The sequence below is a fragment of the Callorhinchus milii genome, unplaced genomic scaffold, assembly GCF_018977255.1.
Source record: "Callorhinchus milii isolate IMCB2004 unplaced genomic scaffold, IMCB_Cmil_1.0 Scaffold7, whole genome shotgun sequence".
NCBI classification, from domain to species: Eukaryota; Metazoa; Chordata; class Chondrichthyes; order Chimaeriformes; family Callorhinchidae; genus Callorhinchus; species Callorhinchus milii.
The window spans coordinates 26,477,418-26,502,457 of NW_024704748.1; the positions used below are offsets into that span (position 1 = coordinate 26,477,418).

The following is a 25,040-nucleotide window of genomic DNA, read 5'->3' on the forward strand; positions in this document are numbered from 1 at the left end:
TGCTTTATACTCTAGAAACTCCAGATCTCTCTCTCTGCCGTCTGATTTATAATTTTTCTTTTTGTCCAGTCTCTTTCATCATATATTACTGAGGTGAGGTGTCCAGGGCATTGCTTGTTATTCCTGCTTTTCATTATCATATGTGTCTCGATCGCCTTTCACGTGCAATGATTTCTAAATTTCCATATCTGCCATCATTTTACCAATCTTTTTCAGCTTCGCCTTCCAACATTCAACCCTCTTGGGGGGTCAGGTGGTGGGGGGGTGGGGGTTGGAGGTATTGTCTCTCTGGGTTTGAACTGACTTCAAGGAGACGTGTCTGACAAATCCTGGTAGTTCTACGGTAATCTTCGACCCTGCCAGCCAACAACCACAGCAACAACAACTAGCATTTAGATAGCATCCTTCACACCGGACAGCAGCTCAGAACCACAGCCCTTAGGAGAAGGGAGACCCTAGTTGGCCAACAAAGGCAGGTAAACTAAGTTCTTTCAATTGCCGTTCACCATAGGCAGGAGAGGAGCAAAATTTCTCACGAACCTGGCCTTAAAATGATTGTCTTAGTAATCAAGACCAAGCTGAAGTTTGGAAAATTCTTAAATCCCACCTCAATTTTGAAAGGGACAAGGCAGAGGGATGGAGGCAAAGTTTCAGGGCGTAGTGGCTGAAAGCACGGCCACCGAATGGAGAGCACGAGGGACATGCAGAAGGCCGGAGCCAGTTGGGCGGAGGCAGCGGGTAGTGGGTTGGAGAGGTAGGAAGAGGTAGCCAAGGCATGAAAACGAGCGTGAGGATCTTGAAATTGATCCATTCGGCGATGGGGAGCTGTGGAGCCTGGCTAGAACTGGTGCGATTGGGATACGGAGTTCATTGCGGGTGAGTATGTGCATGGTGGAGTTTTGGATCAGCTCAAAGTATAAAGACAATTATCTAAGGCTAAAACCATGCAACTTTTGTTCCTAAGGTCCCCAGATGAGAGTAGCTGGTAAACTAATCCTTGGAAACACCCAGACTTGAGGGTCGTAAACATTGAAACTCCAGCAGGACTTTCCACCAGCCGGCCAGCATTTAAAAAGGAATGACGCAATTCTGCTTTGCTCCTGTGTCGATTGGGCGCCCTTCCCTCTCAGCAAACCTTTGTGATGTGAATTGATCTGCAAAGGAAATGAAGAGCAAAACACGACACAGACTTAAGATCCTTCGGGTGGTAAAGTATCGCATTATTGCTGACTCCGAACACTTTATGAGCACACCTATAGGGCAGGGGGGTTACTTTCAGGAAACTCTAGCCTTAGAAAAGGTAACGCATAATCTTTCTTTACACCTAAATTTTGTTTAATGATAATATCTTGGGAGTCCCTAGAACTAGTTGTCAAGAGCTCAGCTATATTTGGAACAATAGCTCTTCAGGAGATTGGGAAGAGGGAACTGAAACGTTCCTTTTATTTCCTCCACATGAGCAAGAGAACATAAGTGGGGACAAAAACAAGATTTTTATCTGCTCCACCCCAGGAACATGATCCCCGTTGAACGATTACATGGTCCAGGCAGACAATGTCAGTGGAGCTACTCTGGTCAGCTCCACCTAGTTTCCTCATGATCTGTCTCATGCAGTGTTATTGCATTTGGCTGGAATTAAACTCGCTGCCAAGTTGACAACAACAGGAGCTCTATGCTTGGCCTGTGACGATTAATTGCATCGTTGATGGATATTAGTTGCTGCTTTTACCCAGCCTTTGACCTTGGGTTGACTTTATTCCAATTTAGCCTATATGTTCTGCCAAAGCATCTGATGAATCATTTCAATAATATTGACCATAATAATAATCCTTGCATCTGATATAGCGCCTTACCACATCATTGAGACGTTTGGAACCGCTTCACAGAATATACTGTAAGTGTTAGAGTTAGTGTTGTGCATTTTGTGGACGAAACGTGGAATTAATTAATTGCGACAATAGCACTAATCAATTAATCATGTTTTCTCTTAAATACCCTGATGCTTTCTGCTGTAACCACACCTTCCGGTAGTGATTTCCACATTCTTACCACCTTCTGCCTGAAGGAGTTCCTCCTAAACTCCCTATTAGATCTATCACTCGGTAACATATTAATAATAATAGAGAATATTATAATAATCCTTGCATTTGATATAGCGCCTTATCACGTCTTCAAGACGCCTCAAAGCGCTTCACAGAATATACTGTAAAGCGAATTGGCTATATATTTGGTGGATGAAACTCGCTCACATATTCATGATTGTTTTAAAGCAGTTGCTGTCTTACAACTTGGACTTTGTGTGCTGTACAGCTCCTGGATATATATTGCTTGAAAGCTGAAGAAAACAATGTTTGTGCAAGTGGAATGGGGATGGCTTTAAGGGCAGATGGGTTGAAAATGTGTGGAGAAAATGGCCACAGTGGACATGGCTATGAACCCAGCCCCCAGTTTTACCACAAGACTTCTGCGCTAGTTTTAATGTAGAGCTCTAAACAACTCTCAGGTGCAGAGGTCACCGAGTTTATTTATGCTGGGAGTTGGAAGTTGCCTTTCATTATTGAAGCCAACATCCAATTCCCAGTCTGAATGAGCTGTTCTTCAGATTGATTTACAGAATGAAGGGCTGAATTGTTTCTCATATGCATCGTGAACCAAATGTGTTTGCTCCCAAATTCACAGCACAAAGTGTGTTTCAGTACACACCTGCTCAGTTTAATTTCCCATATTATTATTCATAATAATATGAATCCTATGCATTTGATATGGAGCCTTATCATGTCGGCAAAACATCCTAATTCCCACCTCATATGATTTACTGTAGAGTGCAGAGTGTGTTTTGTGGGCTTAACTGACCAGAACAGGGTCCAGATTGGTCACACTACCTGAAGATAAATTCAATTTTTTTTTGGGTGGCGCGGGGTAGGGAGACGGGACAGATATATCTCTGTGACCTTAATATTCTTTCCCTGTTTCTGGCCAGAGAAAGGTGAGGAAGCTCACTATGGAGTCCTGTAGCTCAGTGTTTAGAGTTAAGAGTTTCCTTACTCCAAACGAGAGGACCTGGGTTTGATTCCCGGGCAGGGCGAAATGTTGGGCAAATTTCTTTACTCCACGCACACGCCTCTGTTTATCTGGAGGTAAGTGGAACCCGGTTGTTAGTCAAATGTTGGATCACTTTTCTGGGGGTTAATAAGCCCTTAAAAAATATATAATAATAATTTGATCGCTCAATCCTCTATTTGCGGGACACTGCTGTGCGCAATTGGCTGCCGCATTTCGCCCACAGAATATCCAGTCAATTCACTTCACAGTGTATTTTGTGAAGCGCTTTGTGACGTCTCGAAGACGTGATAAGGCACTATCAAATGCAAGGATTATTATTATTTTATTACTATTACAGTGCAGCTCCACAGCCGCACATAATCCTGTATCCTTTTTTAATTCCAATTAAAAGATAATTTTGAACAAAATGAAGATTATTGTAAACATTCCACTTGAGCGTTATAAATAGACGAACGCATTAATGACCGTTGCTCCTTTTTTTTTGTACATTACCGTGAGCTGACTGGAACTCATTAAATCTTTAGTCGTCCATTCACAGGAAGATGGGGAGTGGGGGAGAAAAATCCTGTTGTAGGAGGTTTCCACAGATTATCTCTTGTACATAAGCCATACATCCCCTGCAGACAGATGATAAACACATAAAACAAACGGAAAAATGCTTCGGTTTACTTGTGTGAGATGATAAAGTTTGACTGATGCGTGCATTTAATACAAAACTAGGGTAAGACTGAATTCTGACTCATTCTTGAACAGACAACCATGCCATTTAGCTATTATATCCATTGCTGTTAATCAATGCCACATCTGTTTCCTATTGCAACTCACAAAGGCTTTGCTAAAGCTATACTTTCCCATTCTGAAACAAGAAATGAATTTCAAATTAATGGATAATAATAGATAAACTTCCAGGGATATTGCCTACGTACATTACACGTGGCTCTTTCCGAATGCCCACAGGCTTGATTTCGAACCCAGCGAGATACTCGATTGTTAGTCAATAGTCGTCTGAGAAGCTTAGATTAATTCCGCAACTCATTTCTTTACGAATGCTAATGTACGCTTTGTTTGATGATGTGGTCGTCTCCGCAGACCCCAAGTAACCATCCTGAAACAATTAGGTGCATTTCAATCTAATCTGAACTTTACATAGGGAACTTTGGGCTTTGGTTCGAACCCGTTTAAGTAACATTAGAGGTAAACTGATAAGACGTACAGGACAAATTATCCTCTTTGCAAGTATTGAGTGGAAGGGTAGGGTGGTGGGGGGGGGAGGGGGAGAGAAGGGGGCAGTGAAAATCTATTTAAAAATACACTTATTAAAATGCAAACGGCAATCGTCTAGTCGGGTGCAATCGGTTGACAGGTGCTTAGCCACACGTCACTGTCAATGGTTTAATTTAAGAAATTACAGATGTTTTTTGTTCAGCTTCTTTCTCCTTCGATTGCTGGGATCCTCTGTGGATGCCTGTTTAGAGCTGTGGGAGGATGTTGGAGTGACAACCTCTGAATAATTAGTGGGTGTCAATGTTTGTAGGCACTTTAGACAATAGATCGCGCTCTCTTCCATTTTCTGTCTCTCTCTCTCTCTCTCCCCCTCTCACTTGTTTTAAAAAAGTCTCCCTCAAATGTTTCCAGCGGAAAAGCCCTGTTAAAATGAAAAGCATTAAATAGTAAAACGACAGCAGTCCATCGGTGTCACTGCCGAGAGACTCATTCTGTCTTATGCTTCCTTATTGCTGCCGGTAGCGAAAGCTGCTTTGATCCAGGTGCTCATTGATGTGACTCTCTGTATCACTTTAAATCAGTGTCAAAATACCTCCAAAACCACCCAAAGTTAGTGTTCTGTGGACTCAGTGTTTGGTACAGGTGCCACTGCCAACCTTTGTAATGTTATCATCACTGGTTACTCTCGTAGTGGAGTCCTGTAGCTCAATGGTTAGAGCCCTCGCCTCACAAGTGAGAGGGCCTGGGTTTAATTTCCGGGCAAAACAAAATGTTGGGCAAGTTTCTTTACTCCACACGCCTCTGTTTACCTCGCAATAAGTAGGAACCCAGTTGTCAGTCGATTGGCGGATCTCTTTTCTGGGAGTATTAATCCCTTCAAAAAAAATCATAATAATAATTTGGTCACTCAATCCACGACTGTGTGCGGGACGCTGCTGTGCGCAATTGGCTGCTGCGTTTCGCCCACAAAATATACAGTCAATTCACTTTACAGTATATCCTGTGAAGCGCTTTGAGACATCTCGAAGACATGATAAGGTGCTATAAGGATTAAATGAGGGAGGGTGGGGGGGAGTGGGGCGGGGAAGGGGTAGTGGGGGTGCAGGGAGAATGCAGAGATAAGGTGCAGTATAATTTGCTCCTACTCCAATGATACATAACATGGTGATGAACTGTATGGTTTTGATGGACGGAGTCTGGCTGTGGTAGAAATAAACACAGTGCTGGAATGCCTGCCTCCAGGATATCATACATTGGTGTGGAGAACTTGCCACATTCCTTATTTCAATCATTTTTGCACAGGATCATAGATCATATTGGGAGCTTGGACCCAAGAAGTACAGTTAATGGGTTTGGTTGCACGAACTGAGCAGGTGATTGTTATCTGTACATCTTGTCGTGACTTGTCTTCTGCTCGTTCACTGCTTGAAATACCTGTCAAGTGTACAACTCATGTGCTGTCGCTGACATGTTCCTAACAACCCTTTTGCTGTGCTGTTCTTTACACGGAGAACCGGCATTGCCAATGCTATCTCAGCATTGTAAGGAACACCATCTCATTAGACTCTTCTTAAAACAGAGGGCACTGTATCAAAGCATTGAAGAGGATTCATTTCAAAAGACAGCAATAGCAACAAAAAAGCTCCACATAATCAGTGGAAAATCTCCACTAACACGGCTAATTAACTAAACATTTTATCTCATTTGCTCCTGCATTTGCCAAGAGAAATAAGGTTCGAGGACATAAGAATGAGAGTGAGTCAGTTAAATGTCACTTGCGTGAAAAGTATCCAAATAATTCTAAGATGACAATATCGAAAGGAGATGAAAGTATGTAGAGTCACAGTGGATGGTGCAATGGGTAGAATTTTACTGTGAAATTTGGTGACTGTGTTTGTTGGCAAACGTGGCAGTCAATTTGCACACAACTGTCCCATGAACAGACATGAAAGCCCATAAACAGCCAGGACACGAGAAACTCTCTTTTCTTTTCAAATAGTGCCATGGGATGTTTAACATCCATCTGAACAAGCAGACATGACCTTGGTTTAACAAATCATCCACAAAATGCTCCCCCAGAACTACACTTGATTGGAGTGTCAGCCTGGTCTGTGAGCTCCGTGTCCTAAACCCACAACCTTCTGACTCAACTGAGCCAGACTGAATCAGAACCTGAGAACTTGCTGGCGAAAGAAGACCGAGGTCCATCGAGTTCACTTTCTACCATCGTGGCCGTCGCTCGACATGTCGTGTCCCAAACTATACACTGCATCTATCCTCAGATATTATTTTCCAGCAGAAATCGATCTCATTTGTTCGTGAAACAAACAACACTTTCTGCCTCCACTGTCTGTCTCCCCAGGGAGTCTGTTCTATAAGTTTACTGCTCGCTTACTGAAGTGGTCCGCAGATTGGTTCTGAAGTTACCCCCACCTTTCAATCGCAGGCCTATAATGTAATATAGTACTGCTAATATTGATTTGGATTTTCATATACTGTATAAGCAACTGTTGTAGTGCTTAGCTTTTGTTTTATGCCTAAACAATTGCACTGTGTAAACCTGAGTAAACACACTTTTTCATCCCTTCGTGTCCATAATATTCCTTGCTGCAATTAATTTGAATTATCGGTATAAGTAGCTGCAGGAGAATCATTAAGCAGAGACCCAAAACCCCACAAATCACTATTTTGTTGAGAAAAAGTACTATGTTAAACTACAGTAGTTAGAAATGTTAGCATTTTGTTCAAATTGCTTCAAGGGACAGGAATGTTTTGCTGTCTTACTCTCCCCCAAATCACTGGTTACTCATTGTTAAATTCTAATTAAATTAACTGCGGATTCCAGAAAAATGCACAAAACTCCATGTGGCATTTCCTGCCGTTTCTCTTATTATTTTTCTCAAAACTTACCCCCCACCCCCATGTTAAAATTCACTTAAACCCCCTTCCCTCCCCGTTTAAATTAAATTGCCCCATTATTTAATGAAGGGACGTATATTCATGACATTTATATTTAATGCTCAGCAATCTTTTCCTTTTGTTTTTTTTTGGGGGGGGGGGTGGCAAAAGCTTGTTTTTCAACTTCCTTTAAAGAAACAGGTATCAATCCTAACGTGTTGACAGAAAAGCAACAGAGAAAGAGGTCGAGTCGAGGTGTCTATCTGTAAATGAACCGAAACATATGGTTTGAAAGCCATATAGCTTGCTATTGAGAGGGCTGTTCGGCAAGCTTTCCCGCGGCTTGTCCAGCGAGGACCACCCTACCCATTTGGCTGCGGGGTTACCAGGAGCTGAGGGGGAGGATTCCCTGCCCCCAGTGACTGGTCGGCCCTTCCAGGTCCTGCTGATGAGCCGGGCCGGGCTGTGCTGCCATCAGCAGTGAGTGCCCTGGGACACTGCGGCCCCTCCCGGCTCAGGAACCGGGACTAGAGACCATAACAGAGGCCTGGCTCGATTCCGATATTCCATTGCCAGGCAGGTCACCATGGAGCCAGTTCAGCTCCGAGGAGACCCCACTTACCTCCCCCCCCCCCCCCAAGGAGGATAGTCATGTGTTTTAATACATTAAACAGAGCAAAAACAATAGCACGGAGACCCAACATTTGGGGGAAAGGTACCAAAATCTGTAAAATTATATTTCATTTAAAAAAGAAAAAAAAAAGTAGTTTCCATGGCACGGTTTAACTTTAAATCCAATTATGATTTGAAACATTAAAATGGAAAGTTTGCTGGAACACTTTAAGTCGATTATATTTTATTACTCCGTTGCTGAATTGTGGGCTGACAATCACCACATGACTGCACTGCAAGGCAGGGTTTGGAAAGCAACATACATGGGGTGAGCTGAGCTCATTGGTGAAATCTATGTCTGTAATCACCCGTAATCACGGGTGGAAATCTAATAATATAATCCTCGCATTTGATATAGCGCCTTATTACGTCGTCGAGACTCTCAAAGCGCTTCGCGGCATATACTCTAAAGTACAGTGACTGTGTATTTTGTGGGCCAAACCCGGCAGCCAATCGCACACAGCAGCGTCCCACAAACAGTCGTGGATTGACTGACCGCATTTTTCTTTTCGGAGGATTAATACCCCCGGAAAGCACACTGCGCCAATCGACAAACAACCGGGTTCGTGCTTACTGCTAGAAGAAGAACCATAGAGATTTGCAGCGCAGAATAAGGCCACTTGACCCATTGTGTCTGTGCTGACCCTTTTAGAGAGCAATCAGTTTAGGCCCATTTACTTGGCTTTTCTCCGTACACCTGTAGTTTACTCCTTTTGAGATACCTATTTAGTTCCCCTTTCAAAGCTAACATGAATTCTGTCTCAATCACTGCGTTCCATATCCTATCCACTCTGTGGGTGAAAGTGTGGGAGGACATCACGTCAACACAGGAAAACTCTCTTTTGACGAGATCTAAAACGAGAGACCTGGGTTTGATTCCCGGGGTAGGACGAAACGTTGGGCAAGTTTCCATACTTCACACACACGTCTCTGTTTACCTAGCAGTAAGTCAAAACCTGGTTGTTAGTCGATTGTGGGGGTGATAACCCCTGAAAACAACAAAAAATAAATTAAACAAAATATATAATAATAATTTGGTCACTTCAATCCACATGTTTGTGCGACGCTGCTGTGCGAAATCGTCTCCTGCGTTTCGCCCACAAAATATACGGTCAATTCACTTTACAGTGTATTTTGTGAAGCGATTTGAGACGTCTCGAAGACCTGATAAGGCGCTGTATCAAATGCCAGGATTATTATTATTATTGCTATCTATTTTTGGAGTGAAATTGACAAGTCTCAATGTCTTCATTAACAGATCGGATTCCGCACCCGGGTTCCTTTAATTAAGGAACCCCATTTGAAAATGCCGCTTTTTTTTTTAAGAGTGCAGTTTTTGCTTATATTGCCTCGACGATGATTCACACCAGATTCCAAACTTCTCTTGACTTCAAGTCAAATGTGCTCAAAGTATTCCCTCACCACAGCAGCCAGAAGCAAACCCAGTGACCACTGCCAAAATACAGACCAGATGGTTGTATAAAAATGTGATGAATAGACCCTCAGGATTGAAAGAATGTTTTCGGAATATTCCACACGTATATCTCAGGAAATGTTCTGTACTTCTTCAAGCTATTCATCAGCAATCCTTCTGTGAGCAGGAGGCCGTGCAAGCAGCCTGGGGTTGGGTATCTGTCATAACCATTCTTTGAACCAGGTGCTTGAGAAGCTCTTGATTTTCTCTTGTGCTCTTTAGTGAAGAGAATTACCTTTATTCAGTGCCTCTGCCTCACCCCCACCCTCTCGCCTCTTCCTCTCTCTACCTCCCCCCCTCCTCTTCCTCCCCCCCCCCCTCTCTCATAGCTCATTTGCAGGCAGGACCTCATCATGCGAACTTTGATATTTAGTACATTTCCCAGTCAAAGTATACCACAGTGATCAGGAATAATAATCCTTGCATTTGACGTCTTCAAGACGTCTCAAAGAGCTTCACAGAATACTCTAAAGTTTCGTCCTTCTCAGGAATCGAATCCGGTTCCTCTAACCAATATGCTACAGGACTCCACAAAGGATGGCAAAGATAGCTTCCAACTGCTACTAGAGAGCTGATGAATTAAACACTTTATTATGTAGTTTATAGTGTAGAGGGATGGTTCATGTCTGCAATTTTCTACAAAATGAATACCACAAGTTCAGCTGTGGACTGTCAGACACTTCCTCAAATGAGGATAGAGATTCATCCCAGGTTCAGCCTGTTACAGAAATAGGAACGGCAGAGCAAATTCCCCGTCTGACCTTCAAACCGGGGAGGGCTACTTGAAGTAATTGGGAGACCTGAAGTAATTAAAACAAAAGGAACAAAATCCGAATCGTTGACTGCGTCTGATATCAGCTCGAAATTTTTTTTTTGGTGCATTTTTTTATATTTATCCTTTTGCACAGTCGCTTTCAAGAAAACAATCCTAGCGTTTGACACAGAGCGATTCAGGGGCATAGATAAAACATTCTGCCTTTCCTAAGTGTATGGTGTTAGGAAACAATGTGTCCGTCTATCCCAAGTGGGGCAAATCGCAAAGAGAAATTATTAATTGCATGAACATAACATTGTAAATAAGTGTAGAACCCCAATGAAGGTTGTGGGACCCAAATTAGTCCAAAGGCATTTGCATTCGGAGATCCTATTGTGACTGTATGGATGAGTACAGTTCTATTTTATCTAATGTTTAGTGTGAAGAGAGGCATTAAAACTCACAGATAGTCTAAAGTATGGTAGCCAACAAGATCAGGTTTGGATCAAATTTGCCCCCCCAGCTTAATAAGCCAGCAACAAATTGGCAGCAAGTGAGAATGTGGGTGCTAACGCTGTGTGTGTGTGTTGGGCAAAGAACATTGACCAGTAATTTAGGGTCAATGCTGCAAGAGCTGGTCTAAAGCAGGTGATTAACTGTTTATCTTAGAGGGCTTTGTACAAGTCATTATAGGAGCCGGATTGAAACAGCCTACATCGGGTCAGTAATTAACTAATTATTGCAGTTAAAATATCATTTGACAAGTAACCTGCAGTGGCAGGTAATCTTATCGCTCCGTTGCATGCAAAGTTGATTCAGGCTGGAGTGTTTTCATTGGAACAAGACCTGGAGGAAAGCTGCTGTTGTCATGCTATTTCAGGTACCTTTTAATGGTTTACGTTTGCTGATGAAAATAATAATTGTGACCTTCTGCTGACTGTGTTACACGCGGACTAAGAACAGTTCAGTTTGAACCGCAGAAAGCAGTGATGGATAGATAGATGGATGGATGTAACTTCGTTACTTTCTACCAGTCGGTTAATGTGGTCTGTGTGAAGTGGGCATGTTACGGGGCTGCTCAACAGAGCAGCTTATCAAGCAGCAACACAAGTTCACGATGGATGTTCGCTGTGGGATCCGAGGCCGAGTGCAGTTTCCTTCAACTATTTTTTTTCTCTCTCTCTCTCTCTCTCTCTGATCGGCTATAAAGGTTGCACATGTTGACATCGTGCAAACATCCAATGTGAGAGTGTCACTTCTCAGAAATGCGTACACATCTGTTTCCAGATCACCAGGTGCCTCTCACAGCTCTGCTAATTCCCTTTCAGCAGGAGCTGGCTCGTCCAATGTTTCATCATTCTTTTCTTTACTGAATGCAAGCCAGGACCAAAGGTTCGGGGGCCAAAAAAGCAACGTGTTCAGCTCAGCCAAATACAGCTTTGCAGCGTTCTCGGGCCAAGCTGGCTGCTCAACCCAGTGTTTCTCTACATTTCCAGCAAGCATGCAACACACTGCCCTGTGCATTTGAGGCAACCCGCCCCCCAACCCCCACCACATATTTATCTGCCTATATTGTGGAGTTGTCGTCCTTTAATTGTGTTGGTCACATTGCTGTATTCACCGGCTTAATAGCAAGGTCATGTTTTAGGAATGGGGGGTGTGTGTGTGTGGCGGGCGGTGTTTAAAGAAAAGTCAGCGAGGTAATAATAATAATAATCCTTGCATTTGATATAGCGCTTTTCACGTCGGGAGGACGTCCCAAAGCGCTTCACAGAAGACACTATAAAGTGAATTGACTGTATATTTGTGGGCGAACGCAGCAGCCAATTGCGCACAGCAATGTCCCACAAACAGTCGTAGATTGAAAATGACCAATTTATTATTGTTTTTGGTTTTGGAGGGATTATTATTAGGCTCTGTGTGGAGTAAGGAAACTTGCCCAAGGTTTCGCCCTCTGCCTGGAATTGAACTCAGGTCTCTCACTTGCAAAGCGAGTGCTCTAACCACTGAGCTACAGGACTCCACAGGTGGCTAAATGATGGGGCTCCTGATTCACGCACAGTCAGGAATGGTTATCTCTGACCAGCGTTAAACGATGCTGTCATTTGGGACTTGTACGACTCCCCAAGGCCTGAAGGTGTGGACCACAAACGAGGCCACGACATGGATGGCAGCAGCTTCAGCTGTCCTTCAGCTTAATCCTTCAACGGAATAGATCTGCTCTGTAAAAGGGCCCGGTCTTTGTGTAAGTACAGGGTGACCAAAAAGTTGTGTAACCGTTACATTTTCTCATCAATCTTAAAGAAATTATGATTTTTTTTTAGATAATAGGGTAGATATCACGATGTTTTGGTCACCCTGTTTGTTCGGCAAGTTATATTTCACAAAGATGTTGCCCCTTTCATGCTCGGTTTATCCTGCTGGGTAGGGGAAACTTAGTGCCGACAGCAATAAAAGGCTTTGGAAGCCAAAGGCCTGAACCTTATGGATTGCTGCTCCTGATGGACTTGGACAGAGATGAGCAGCATCTGTTATCGAGTGTTTTTTTAAAAAAAAAATAGTGCTGTTAAAGAGCTAATACTTTAACAATTTTAAACGCTGGCCTCTTCAAATTCTTGGGCCCAATTGTATTGTATTAATCTGTGTAATGAAAAAAGCCTCTCTCATTGCAATTAACTGCATGCACCTTTGGTAACCGCATTGGGTCGTGTAATGTGTGTTAACTCGAAGGTGTCTGAATCTCGTTTATTTTTTAAAAAAGTGTGAGGTTCTAATAAACCAGCTCGATGGGCGGAGCAGTCTTCTCCTGTTCCTATATCCTTGAGTTCATAAATACAGTAGATTCCTGTAGCTCAGTGGTTAGAGCACTCGCCTCACAAGCGAGAGGACCTGGGTTCGATTCCCGGGCAGGGAAAAATGTTAGGCAAGTTTGCTTACTCCACACGTAAGTAGCAGTAAGTAGGAACCCGGTTGTTAGTTGATTGGTGGATCATTTTACTGGGGGTAATAATTCCTTCAAAAAAAAACTAATAAATTAAATAATTTGGTCACTCAATCCACGACTGTTTGTGGGGACGCTGCTGTGCGCAATTGGCTGTCATGTTTCTCCCACAAAATGTACAGTCAATTCACTTTACAGTGTATCCTGTGAAGCGCTTTGAGACTCTCGAAGACGTGATAAGGCGCTGTGTCAAATGCAAGGTTTATTATTATTAAAGATCGAGAGGTTCTCAGGCCATACGTTGGACCTCCCAAGGACTGTTCTGCAACCATTTCTTGAATTGATTCACTTCCCTTTGCATTTATAGAACAGCTGTGTTTGGCTGTGAAACAAGCACTATAAACTGAGAATAAAACACAGCAGTCCTATGGTATTTTGGCTACATAATAGAAATTTAAACTGAATTCTCTCGGTTTGACAGTGTAATGTGTAAATGATGTGCTTCACAACCTAAAGTGCCTGCAGATTTTATTTATTATATATATATGTGTGTGTGTATGTGTATGCTTATCATAAAGCATTGGAGTTTAAGGGAGTAGGATTTCTTGTAGGCATGAATTTCAATAGATTTTTTTTGGTGAACTAAAAACAAGGAACAGAAGGTCTCTCACCAATAGCAATCTATTTTCAAGCAAATCCTATAATTATGAGGGGCAATGGAATCTCTTGACAATAATGAGCAACATCCAGATCATTACTTGCTGTTGGTAGATATTGGGGTGAAAACTGTTCTGTTTCTTGGCTGCTGCAATGAATATTGACCTGTGGGAAGGAATTCTATTCCAAGAATAGCTCATATCCTGTAGCCCAGTAGTTAGAGCACTCGCCTCGCAAGCAAGAGACCAGGGTTTGATTCCTGGCAGGTCGCAACCTTGGGCAAGTTTCCTTACTCCACACGCCTGATAACAATCGCTCAAGAAGAAAACCAATAATAAATTAGTCACTTGAATCCATGACTGTTTGTTGGACGCTGCTGTGTGCAATTGGCTGTTGCGTTTCGCCCATAAATATACGGCCAATTCAATTTACGGTCTATTCTGTGAAGCACTTTGAAATGTCTCAAAGACGTGAAAAGGGCTATATCATATGCAAGGATTATTATTATTTTATTTTTAGATTAGCAGAGTTTCCAATGGGACTGGAGAACATAGTCACAGAAGGAGTCTGTAATTATGCTATGTTACAAAATTCGCCCACAAAATATACAGTCAATTCACTATACAGTATATTCTGTGAAGTGCTTTGAGACTTCTCAAAGACATGGTAAGGCGCTGTATCAAATACAAGGATTATTATTATTTATTATAAGGAGTCTCAATCTGTGTAATTTGCTTTTTTTTTAAAAAAGCCACAAATTAGGATCCTCACCTCTCCATACATCACATGCGACTACATTTATTTTCTGAAGTAGAAGGACTGCTCGCTCAAAATGTTTTATTTAGAGTTTCTGCTTCTGAAACTCGTGTGAAAACTCATTGAGCTCATCTTTAGTTTGAAAGGTAAGCTAATAAAAATGTGCATAGGACAGGATCTCTCCCCTCTCTCTCTCAAAGTGCAGCCATGAAAGAGATGACGTGACTGCCTTTCTCAGGCTCTACTGCTCTGTTCCTCGGTTGTTTAAAGAGCGAGGAAAATCATGTATTTGGCAATGTTGACTTTAGGTTACACAAATGAGAAAGAAATGGGTCCTCGTTTAGAAGAGATCTGTTTTGTATCTTAGTTATAATCTTTGCCCTCGGTGTGTTTGTAGGTATTCTCGTATTTTGCCTGTCAATGTGTCCTTACTGGGTTCATCTTTTTGTGTTTATAAAACCATATTTGACACACTTAATTCAAAAGGAACAGGAGGTCTCTCACCAATAGCAATCTATTTTCAGGCAAATCCTACAGTTATGAAGGGCAATGGAATCTCTCGACAATAATGAGCAACATCCAGATCATTACTTGCTGTTGGTAGATATTGGGATGAAAACTGTTCTGTTTCTTGGCTGCTGCATTGAATATTGACCTGTGGGAAGGAATTCTATTCCAAGAATAGCTCATATCCTGTAGCTCAGAAGTTAGAGCACTCGCCTCGCAAGCAAGAGACCAGGGTTTGATTCCTGGCAGGTCGATTTTTTTTGTTTTTTAAAAAAAAATTCCCATTGTTTTCCCCGTAAATAGAAAATTTGTCAATTTGACTTCATTGATGACCATGCCATGGCTTTTAAAGTTGGGGTGAGACTTAGTGAGACTTGTTTAGTGAGGAAGAATGGTTGCTAATAAAACATCTAGTAACATGCGTTATGATTTTATGGCCTTCAAATCGTACAACTGTTGGGTGAACTCATACTTAGGATTTTGATTGATACACTTGGAACTCGTGCAAACATTGTCCAGCTGAGGAACAGCTGCATCCTTCTGGGATAGTGATTCTGAAACCATGAGAAAACATTTATTCACTGGTAATAAAACATCTGGCTTCATTTACTTAACATATAATGTGAACCAGGTAGAAACATTTAGATTCCATCATTCCTAAAGGAAGACAACTGGATTAAAATACCAGATGCATTATGGCATTTTATATATTAAACACTGAGTTGTAAATCTTGAGTACTTTATTTTTGGACAAAAAAAATCTGTCTTGCGTTTCTATCGGGAAGTTTGGTTCTTAACCTTGTTTAGAAGAGATCTGTTTTGTATCTTAGTTATAATCTTTGCCCTCGGTGTGTTTGTAGGTACTCTCGTATTTTGCCTGTCAATGTGTCCTTACTGGGCTGTGCGTTATGTTTTTTCTCGGGCTGCGATTTTGCAGAGCTTGGGGATTTTGCGACACCAGTCGGCATTTTGCTGCGGTGTCTGCCTTGCAGCACTTGTGAACAATACGGTCTCTTCACAAGGGGGGACAAGGTTCGCTGTTCAGACAGATCGCTCCTGTTATAATCGCCACTTGCAAGATAAGTTAAAGCAGGAAAGCCACGCACAACTCCTCTTAAGGCCCAGTGGGTGAAGGTATAGCACCAGCTCTAGCCACGCTCCACTGGCTCCCTATTCCCAAACACTCGTTTTCAACTCCTTACCTCTCCAACTCGCTTACCCCACTATCTGCTGCTTCTGCTGTTTGCCTCTGGCCTTCTGCATATCACTCATATATACTGAATAAATATATACAGAATATAATGTAAAGTGAATGGCTTATGTTTTGCGGGCAAAACCCGGCAGCCAATTGTGCAGCTGTGTATCACAAACAGTCGTGGATTAAGTCACCATTTTTTTTTTTAATTAATTTTTTTTACATTTTGAAGGGATTATTACCCCCGGAAAAGCGGTTCACCAGTCGGGTCCCTACACGCCGCTAGGTAAACAGAGGTGTGTGGAGTAAGGAAACTTGCCCAACATTTATTTTTAGGATAATTTGTCTCCATCACAATATCTGAAACGATACCTTTGAACAATATTGCGAGGGAAAAGATGGCCCTTTTGAAACTCTTGTTATGCTTCATCAACCATCAGCGCTTGAATTAATAACCCACTTTAAAACACAGAGCTTCCTCAATGTAACAGCACTTCACCATGACCCCTGGTATACCACACATGGTTTATGGTTTCATTATTAATAGACACCATATAAATCACTCTCTACAGAAACCTGCCCTGTGCCATAACACTCTTGTGTGACTCCTCAAGTCAGTTCTATTTGAGGTCTAGTATGTTTAAAGTAACTTGTCTACGCACAATGATTCATGCTGCCAAATGTGTTTAGGACAGAACTGAATGGAACTGAAATTGCTTATCAAATCTAATAACAGTCTGTTTATGCACAGGTCAACTGATTATAACTCTCAAAAGTTTAAGTTATTAGGTTTCTGCGATATTAGATTTCTCTAAAATACGAACGTCAAACTTTTTCCCTGTATGTATGTCTTGATTTGCCGAAATTGTTTTTAGGAAACTACGGGTCAGTGGAAGTACTTTTGTGACTTGTTTCATTTCTTATGAAGGAATCTGGTTTGGAAATGTAGCAAATATCAGCATGCATTAGGTAGTAAATATTCTGCTCCATCCTTTAAACCTTAGGCAAGTTTCTTTTACCTCTGTTTACCTAGCAGTAAGTCGGAACCCAGTTGTCAGTCGATTGGTGGATTGCTTTAAGGGGGTAATAACCCCTCAAAAAAAAATGTATTCGCTCAATCCACAACTGTTTTGTGGGACGCTGCTGTGTGCAATTGGCTGCTGAGTTTCACCCACAAAATACACAGTCACTCCACTTTGCAGTATAATCTGTGAAGCGCTTGGAAACATCTCAATGACGTGATAAGGCACTCGTAAAGGAAGGCGGGAGAATTGTGTTAAATTCTCCCTTTTGGACAGAACAGACTCTTTGGTGGGTGTGGAGAGGGGATTAAACACCCGGGTTTTTAATCTTGTGAATAAAAATCAACTTTAATGATCCTTAATTCTAGGCAATCTTGGAAATCCTAGTGCAGAGACATTTATGATGTGTGGTTTTACAGATGAATATGTGAGTTGCAATCTCTGTGTCCTTTCTGGCCTGCTTTCAAGCGGGCTGCTGCTGATGTTTAGCAGCAGAACGCACTGCAGAAGGAAGTCAATGGCCAAGCAGCAAGCTGTAGTAAGTTAAAGTGCACCAGTCACCTCCCCATAATGAGCAATTACAATCCCTCAAAAAAAACCCAGCTTGCAATTTAGTTTTTAATCTATGCCATGTGTGGGCGCTGGGGTCTGCGATGTGGTTTGGTTTCTGAGTTGTGCTGCCTGAAACTGCGAGTGCCACATTAGCTCTGGGCAATTGCCCCCCCTCTTGTGCGCTTGTTTTTATATATGGCATGAAACTGGCATTCCAAATGCCACCCAATAAATGGAAGAAAATCAACACTGCGAGCTCAAGACGTAACATTATTTCAGATACTTGTTTTTGCTCGTTCACTGGTAGTGATGCACTAAATGTCTCTCTCTCTCTCTCTATATATATATGTGTATATCTATGTACATATAAATATACAAGGCATCGTCCTATTTGTACAATGTGATGAGTGGAGTCCTGTAGCTTTGTGGTTAGAGCAGGATCTGGGTTCGATTCCCGGGCAGGGCGAAATGTTGGGCAAGTTTCCTTACTCCACATGCCTCTGTTTACCCAGCAGTAAGTAGGAACCCAGTGTTAGTCAATTGGCTTTTCCGGTGGTAATAATCTTTTTTTAAAAAAAAATAAAAAAATTTTGATACTAATAATTTGATCGCTCAATCCACAACTGCTTGTGGGACGCTGCTGTGTGCAATTGGCTGCCGCGTTTCAGCCACAAAATATACAGTCAATTCACTTTACAGTATATTCTGTGAAGCGCTTTGAGACGTCTCAAAGATATGATAAAGCGCTGTATCAAATGCAAGGATTATTATTATTATATTTATCTATCTTTGTGTTACTGCGTCTAATTTGTGTTGTTTCGTAACAGGATCCCTTAATAAGGAACCTGAGTTGTGCAAATAGACTCCTTCTGCAAACCGGAAATCTGTCACAGGATTTCTGCTCGGAATCCAATTTGCTTCAGGTGTTGACCTTGCTCAATTGGGGGGAAAAAAAACTCTCGCCTCGGAGTCAGAAGGTTGTGGGTTCAAGCACCTTGTTGGTACATGGAACTTGTACAGTCTTAAGCTTCATAATCTAGGCTGACACTCCAGCAAAGTGTTGCATTCTTGAGGGATGCTGTCCTTTGGATGAGATTTAAACTGAGGTCCCGTCTGTCTGGCTGTTAAAGATCCCATGGTACTATTTAACAATAATAATAAAAACGATAATAATCCTTGCATTTGATAAAGCACTTTATCACGTCTTCGAGACGTCTTAAAGCGCTTTGAAACGAAAAGGAAGTTTCTCCCAGTGGTCCTGGTCAACAATTGTGAGGATTAAAAAGCAAAGATCCTTCACTTCCTGGCTATTTGTCTGTGGGGCATTGCTGTGGGCAATCACATATTTGCCTACAAATACAGTCACTACAGAAAAAGCAAGTTGAAAGACTTTGATGTGATAAGACATGGGTCTTGCTATGTATCGAAAAGTAGCAGAAAGCTTGTTAAAATAAAATCTATTACCTTCAAATGGTGAGAACTACCATAATAAAAACACTGGGTCTTTCATGTCAGGAAGACATCTCAAAGCACTTCGTAGAACTTACCAAGAAGTGTTGTGCCTATTTTGTAGGTTAATACGACAGCCAATTTGCACACAGCAAACAATCATGAAGTGAATCTCCTATTTTAATTTGGGAGATTGTTGGCCTGAGCACCAGGAGAAACTTTCTCTCTGTCTTTTCAATCGTGCCATGGGAACTTTTAACATTCCTCTAAACAGGCACGTAGGATCTCGGTTTAACGTCTCATCCCATTTTTCCCATTTCCAACGTTTCCCCGCGCCCCGAGCAGTATCATTGAGTGTCAACCTTTCATCGGCTGAGACCCTGCTTCATAAGACACATGAGTTGAACCAGTAAAGTGTCGATGTACTTTGAGGTTGGATTCTTTAACTTGAGGATCACAGTACAGTGAGGTTTCATGGCTAACAGATGGAAAGGTTTCTATAGTCAGACTGCAAGAATGATTCCTAGACACCAAGTTGCTAAAACATCTAATTGTTCATAAGAATTAGGAGCAGTAGGAGGCCATTCGGCCCCTCGAGCCTGCCCCGCCATTCAATAAGATCATGGCTGATCTATTCTAACTCCACCTACCCGCCTTATCCCCATATCCCTTAATCCCTTTATCCACAAGAAATCTATCAATCTCAGTCTGGAATATGTTCAAGGACTACAGCCCTTTGGGGTAGAATTCCATAAATTCACTACCCTCTGAGTGAAGAAGTTTTTTCTCAACTCAGTGCGAAAGGGTTTACCTCTAATTTTAAGACTGTGACCCCTGGTTATAGTTTCTCCAACCAGGGGAAAAAGTCTCCCACTATCTATTCTGTCGTGCCCCTTTATAACCTTATTATAGGTTTCTATAAGGTCACCTCTCATTCTTCTATATTCTAGAGAATATAGGCCTAAATTGCTCAACCTATCCTCATAGCTCATCCCCCTCATCCCTGGTACCAACCCAGTGAATCTACGTTGTACCCCCTCCAAGGAGAGTACATCCTTTCCTAAATAAGGAGACCAAAACTGCACACAATACTCCAGGTGCGGTATCACCAGCGCCCTATACAGTTGCAGCAAGACTTCCCTACTCTTATATTCTAACCCTTTTGTAACAAATGTCAACATACCGTTAGTCTTCCTAATTGCTTACTGTACCTGCAAACTAACTTTTTGTGACTGGTGTACAAGGACACCCAAGTCCCTCTGAACGCTAACACTATCTAGTCTCTCCCCTTCTAAAAAATAATCTGCTCTACTGTTTTTGCCACCTGGGTGGATGACCTCACACTTCCCTACATTATACTTCATTTGCCACCTATTTGCCCACTCACTGAGCCTATTTATATCTCGTTGCATTTTTTTAATGTCATCCTCGGTGTTTACTCTCCCTCCCAGTTTAGTGTCATCTGCGAATTTGGATATATTAATTTTGATGTCCTCATCTAGATCGTTGATGTAGATTGTAAATAGTTGAGGCCCAAGGACTGATCCTTGTGGCACTCCACTAGTCACATCCCGCCAATCTGAGAAGGACCCGTTTATCCCTACTCTTTGTTTTCTTCCCGTTAGCCATTCTTCAATCCATGCTAATATATTCCCCTTAATTCCATGGGCCCTAATCTTGTGGATCAACCTTTTATGCGGCACCTTGTCGAATGCCTTTTGGAAATCTAAATACACTACATCCACTATCTAATCTACTTGATATATCCTCAAAAAAATCTAAAAGATTTGTTAAGCATGACTTCCCTTTTGTAAAGCCATGTTGACTTTGTCTAATCATATTGTAATCCTCTAAGTATCCCACTACGACATCCGTAATTAAGGATTCTAGAATTTTCTCTACCACCGATGTCAGACTAATTGGTCTATAGTCTCCATCTTTTCTCTCCCACCCTTCTTAAATAGTGGTGTGACATTTGCGATCTTCCAATCAATGGGAACTGTTCCAGAATCCAAAGAATTTTGGAAGATCAGACACAAGGCCTCCACTATCTCATGAGCTACCTCTTTTAAAACCCTAGGATGCAGACCATCAGGTCCAGGGGACTTGTCACTTTTTAATGCCAATAATTTCCTTAGCACCAATTCTTTGCTAATGTAAATTTCCCTAAGTTGCTCCCTATCATTAGCCCCGTGGTTCATCTGTGTTTCTGGTAATGTGAAGACAGAAGCAAAGTATTTATGTAGGGACTCTGTCATATCCTTATCCCCCATTATAATTCCTCCTGCCTCTGCCTGTAATGGACCCACATTTCCTTTTGCTAGCCTATTCCTCTTAATGTATTTATAAAAACTCTTACAGTCTGCCTTAATGTTCCTAGTGAGCTTGCCCTCATAATCCATTTTCTCACTCTTAATGAGCTTTTTGGTTTTCCTTTGTTGGTCCCTAAAACACTCCCAGTCCTCAGGTTTGCTACTCTTTTTGGCAGTTTTATAGACCTTTTCTTTTAGTTTTATACTTTCTCTAACTGCTCTAGTTAGCCACGGATGAACTGCTTTCCCTGTGGTACTCTTATTCCTCAAGGGAATATGTGACCGCTGAGAATTTTGCACTACATCTTTAAATGTTTGCCACCGTTGGTCTATTGTCATATCGATTAATCTAATTCCCCAGTCTATTTTAGCTAATTCTTCCCTCATACCTGCAAAGTTAAGACCCTTTGCTCCTTTGTTATTTTGTCTTACAATAACCTGCTTTCAATACCGCAGGTGTTCAAATATCCTGTATTGTTGGCGCTTTCATGGCATGTTTATGCAGATAAACCGCTCTGTCTAATTCCTATCTGGGTTCCACTGGAATCCCAAGCTTCTTTTACTTTCCAAGTCACACATGAACAACTGCTTAAAGAACAGGTTGAGGTAGTATGGCTGATCATGCCAACAGCTGTCAATCACTACTCTGTTCCTTCCTCACTCAACGCCACCTTTCGCAATGCTTGCCTTACTCTATTCTAAAACAGCTATTATAGTTACTTGTCTGTGAATGTTTGAGGTTGAGGGCTGGACACACTTTCAAGCAACATTTCACCACATCTGGGAAACTGCGGTTGACACCTTTTCTCTTTCTCTTGAAACTTTTGACAGTCAGCCACTCTCCACCCACCACCCCCCCACTGTGTGAATTACTGGGTTATGATTTTTGTATTTATTAAACAGAAGTTGCCATAGAACTGTCAGTTTCTTTTAAGTCCACAATCTATGTCAATTTTTAGCAAGAAAACCAGTGGAGGGCAAAAAAAAAAAAAAAGCACGTGTGCATCAAATGAATAAAATTCTTGGAAGTCAAGAAATGATACTTGTTCTAATTGAATGACTTGAACTTTCTCACTTTTTTAAAAAAAATTGCACCTCACATTTTTGTCTGTTTTGCCTATTAAAGCGCTTTGAGACGTCTCGAAGATTGGAACTGAGTGGGAAAATTCATCCCTACAAGGGCGGGACAGAGTAACAATTTCAGTGTCTTGTGAACACATTTGTATTGTCTTGGATTAACCATTAATCAACATGAGAGAAAACAGCAATGAACTCTACATTTTTTTATATTTACAACCACGCGCTTTGTATTTACTTTAACTTTGCCTCATTTTCCCCTGTATGATCTGATCCGGCTATCCTGGGCTTCTTTCTCTTTAAACGGCTTTCTTTCGAAGCAAAACCTTTCTCTTCTCTTCTGGCTCTTACCCTCTGTTTTTTGGAGACGAGAGCAATTTCAGTCAATCAAAATAGTAAAGTGCGAAGCTGATTATTGTCTTCTCAACTTTTGGCACTGAAACAAGGCAGACAGACATTCTCTCATCAGGCAAGTTCTTGCAGGCCCTCAGACACTGATCCCCTCCCTTTAAGGTTAAAGCATCATTTACCCTTTTTTGAGCAATGAAAAGGTCATCAAAAGACATGTTGACATTGGCCAAATCCTGTATTGCCATATTTCACTTGTTTCCTGGGAGAGTACAATATTTACCCAAGTGCAGAACCATTCAGAATGTTTTAAAAGGGAGACACTTGGGAATAAAGGGAAGGGTAGTTTTATAAAAATAAAAGGAGAATTGGGATTTTAAGATCCGCTATGGTGTAATGAAATGGTAGAACCATTCAATGGTCTACTCCTGTTCCTAGCTCTTTATGGACCATATGTTGTTTTCCCCCATTTACTTGTAGATAAGGTGGCACCTTGGTCATATTATAAAGAGGAATGGGAAGTGGAACTTAATGGATTATCTCAAAGTGAGAACTATCAACCACGGAGTCTCTTGATTGAGTCACTGGCAAGTTCCCACAAATATTACAGAACCATTAGGCCATAGCCTTGACTCTTTCCCTTCCTTGTCTATCCCTGTGTGTCAATGTTCCTTCGCCCTCCATCTCCCTCCTGAAGGTGCCAGCTGAGGCCGGGAAAGCTATCACTAAGACGACAGTCAAATGCAAATGCTACCAAGTTTGATGCCTGATTGTCCCCTCCCCCATCCCTTTCCCAGTAGAGCCCAATGTATTTGTTTCCTTCTTGTAGATTTCAAAATGCACTCAAAGAAGTGGAAAATGTGACATTTTACAACATATTTAACGTAATTATGAAATGTCTCATCTTTTCAGCTCCTCCGCCAGCCCAACCCAGCCCTGAGGAGAATGTCACAAGGACATCCTTCCTTCCGCGTGTTGTGTGCTCTTTCAATTATATGCACTTACAGGAATTGGAACAACTAAACAGACCAGCTCTCAACTCATTGCCCATAGCTCCTTTTCTCAGGTTTCCCTCCATCCCCCTCCCACCACTCCCCATTGTAATTGCCGACACTGACCAGAATGTCAGGCCAAATCTGTGACTTCTCGATAATGTTTAAAGACAATTGGATTCATTCTGAAGCAAAGCTAGTGTTTGTTCAGGGTCCTGAGCTGAGCACTTTTTGTTTGCTTTAAAGCTTAGTGAGCTCAAAATCTGACGGGAAGGACTATTATGTCCTCTATACTTCCTCCCCCACCCCTGTACCCCCCCTCTCTCCCCGCTCCCTCCCCGCCCCTTCACTGCAAACTGCATGGAAACTGGTCATGAAAACCTGCAAAACGTTAAGGCATAATGGCGTTCTCTCTGTGTCTCATTAATAATAATACTAATTTGTATATTTTGTGGGCGAAACACGGGAGCCCATTGAGCACAGCAGTGTCCCACAGACAGTCGTGGATTGAGCGACATTATTATTATTATTTTATTAATCTGGTTAAACTGAGTTTAACAATTCAAGAAAAAACTCGGATAAAGTGTGACGGTTTTGGTGACGTGAATGGAAGGAGCACCAAACTATAACGTCGTTCCTGCTGCACGTTTTATTTTATTTTTTAAGCGCTGTTTTCATCAGACACGCTCACCTCACTTGGCCTGAGCACCTGGACTGTATTAAGATGCTGCTGCAAAAAAAAAAACAAGTGGCCCCATGGAGGGCCTGTGGAGGGGACTGGTTGTAAAATAAGAATCCGCTTCATTATAGGTGACATCTCCAGGCAGCCTTCACCGTGACCCCTGATGGCACCCGTCCAACTTCCCAACCTCGGGGAGAAACGGGGGCCTTGTCAATCTTACACCAGATACTCCTAAAAGAGGCCTCCACCCAACCTCCGCATTCACGTCCGCCATTTTTGGTTGCAAACTGAGTAGCCAGGAAAGAATGCGAGGCTCTTATTTATAAAGAAAGAAAAATAGTATTTGCTTTACGGCGTATTGAGAATGGATTCAACTCTGGAGGGAGGGAGGGAGGGGAGGCGAAGGGGGGAGGGAAGTAAGACGCACGTACATTTTTCTTTCACTTCTCCCCTAAACGTGATGGA

General features: G+C 42.0%; 1 long non-coding RNA gene and 1 other non-coding gene across 2 annotated transcripts; both read left to right on the top strand.

The window, feature by feature from the left end:
- Window positions 1-722: 722 nt before the first annotated feature.
- Window positions 723-23,457, top strand: LOC121849488. Its single transcript, XR_006085241.1, has 3 exons — window positions 723-876; window positions 965-1,207; window positions 23,382-23,457. It is a non-coding gene; the product is annotated as an uncharacterized LOC121849488 (long non-coding RNA).
- On the top strand, window positions 12,927-13,000 carry trnav-cac. Its single transcript has one exon. It is a non-coding gene; the product is annotated as a tRNA-Val (tRNA).
- Window positions 23,458-25,040: the final 1,583 nt, after the last annotated feature.